General features: G+C 43.9%; 1 protein-coding gene across 1 annotated transcript in view; it reads right to left on the minus strand.

The window, feature by feature from the left end:
• Positions 1-1,653, minus strand: part of mgab (MAX dimerization protein MGA b) — a gene marked incomplete at its 5' end in the record, with an annotated part of 33,186 nt that extends 31,533 nt beyond the window's left edge. Inside the window, 1 exon segment of the mRNA XM_014009898.1 lies at positions 1,454-1,653.
• Positions 1,654-2,438: the final 785 nt, after the last annotated feature.

Below are 2,438 nucleotides of genomic sequence, written 5' to 3' on the forward strand. Positions count from 1 at the left end.
TGATAAAAGTATTAGAATTACAACCGCTAATTTTTTTAATTTTTATATCACATTTTTATTTTAAATGTATTCTTTTCTCTCGCTTCGTCCGCCATTACTAGCATAAACAAATCTCCGGTCGGGCCGCAATGCATTATGGGATACGCTGGGCCGGGAAGGACCCATCAGACCTGTCCTTCGATTCGGGCCAAAGGAAGGACATATTTGTCGGCCGCATCGGAGGAGTCTTCAGATTTGGACGTCCTTCGTCGCGGCGCTGTGACGTACGCGGCCGACGAATTCGACCTTCGGAGGACCCGGCCTGCCGTTTTGGACACAGYCATTGATGTTGCGTGGCTGTACTGTGTTAAAATATCGGCATATGACATACTTCCATGTGTGGCTGTGTGATATATTCACTCTGAAGCTGAATTAAAGCAGTACGCTAACTCGCTAATGGTGAACATGTGAGTTTGCTAATAAACCGGCAGGCACAACAGTGATAAACTACTTTTGCGAGGGAACGCAAAAGGTATTGCGAGGGAACGCAAAAGGTATTGCGAGGGAACGCAAAAGGTATTGCGAGGTAACGCAATACTATTGCGAGGTAACGCAATACTATTGCGTGGGAACGCAAAAGAAAAAAATCTCCCATGTCCACTCGCGGGCTCCGTAGTCTCTGACCCCTACCCACAATGCCATGCGCGCAGAAAACTACGAAGGTGAGAATCACCAATGTTTTACCAAGCCAAATATGACCTCTGTTTTTATTATTATTATTAAACAAGTATTTCATAACATTCTTACACGTACAGTTTTATTTTAGAGCTAACTATCAAGGTTGATGAATTGTTTGAAATCTAATTTTTTAAGCAAAAGAAAAAAATACGTGTTAGAAGAAAATGGCTACGCTCTCCTGTGTGATAAATCCTCCACAACCACCTAGCCAAACGGAACCAATAATGCACAATTAAATAAATTTTTTAATAACTGTGCGTAGCTACTTTTAACTGTAGCTCTGGTACTCCGGCTGAAAACGATGGACTTTGAAGCGGGCTGTTATAAACAACTTTTTTGTCTGACCAATCGGCGGCGGGGGGACACGAGCCTTTCTGCTGTTAGCAAAATAATCACATTACCTGCTCAGTCGTCTTTAAAGAACGGCTCCGAAGGAGGCAGAAAGGTGACCTGTGTTGTTATCCTGCCCCCCCAACACTCCCCGGTATTATCACACATTCACCCCGCTGCAGGATGAAGGTGTTATTAAAACCAGCGCGAGCATCTAAATGGTCATTTACTAGATTTACCTCCAACGTTTGACCCGACCAACTGTTTTAAAGAAGAAGAAGAAGAAGAAGAAGAAGAAGTCACCCATAAAATCAGCAGCTCTTTCTTCCTCACACTAAGGCCGCCCGCTCCACTCACACTGCAAGTTGGAAAAAAAAAAAAGTTGCACGTTTCACGGAAGCCTCACCTTTAAAACTCGGATAAACACCTCGCGACGGTCGCGTTCACAGCAGCGTCCTGTCCGTCGGCGTGGAGGAAGAAAACAAACAAATAAACAAACAAACGAAGCTCCGGTTGAGCTCATCGAACACAAACTGGCAAATGGAGGCCGAGAGCCACGCCGTGTGTGTGTGTGCTCGCCTCGCATCGACCGACCTGTCCTGCTCCCTGTGTGTGTGTGTGTGTGTGTGAGGGGGGCGCGTGCATGCGGCGCAGAGCCTAAAGCGCATGCACAGTAACCCCCCCTTTGATTCGATGGCGCGTGATTCCCGACCCGCGAGCGGGAACATCCAACAATTTAGGCTGTTTTAATTATTTATTTGGTCCTCGAGCCGTGCGTCCACGCGCCGGATAGAGAGACCACTGTTTTTAAGTTGTAGTAAAAATGTTTCTGATTCTCGGGCTTTAATAAAAAGGCGTGACGTTTTGCCTTTCTTCCTCCTTTTTACTCGTTCTCACTCTGAACCACACACACACACAAACACACACACAATACACACATACTCGCGTTATGACGTAAGCGATGGAGCTCCAGTTGTAGCCTACTGGTCAGCTTTGTTCCACCATGGTGTCAGTGGCTTTTTAAACAAGAATATCGTGTATATAAAATATATGTTTTAAACAAATAAATTCCGCTTTCATCTTTTTTTTTTCAAATAAACTCAGTAAAAGTATCAACGTTTTGACCACAACCTTTTGCCTGAAAAGCTGTGTGGCTTCTGCTTCAAAACAAGAAGACAGAGCAGTGTCTAGAAGACAAAACAAAGCCCACTACTTAAACAAAACTTGGCTTTTTATTAATTTATTTGCCTACTTGTTTGTTGAAGGCCAGGGCGATTTATAAATAGTGTTTATTTGTTTGTGGTTCGGGCACAAATAAGTCTTCTGAATATTAAATGAAAACGTGAGTTTCCAGTTCCATTCAGTGATACAGTCTCTCCACATAATAATAA

This window comes from Austrofundulus limnaeus, unplaced genomic scaffold, assembly GCF_001266775.1.
Source record: "Austrofundulus limnaeus strain Quisiro unplaced genomic scaffold, Austrofundulus_limnaeus-1.0 Scaffold63, whole genome shotgun sequence".
Lineage (NCBI taxonomy): Eukaryota > Metazoa > Chordata > Actinopteri > Cyprinodontiformes > Rivulidae > Austrofundulus > Austrofundulus limnaeus.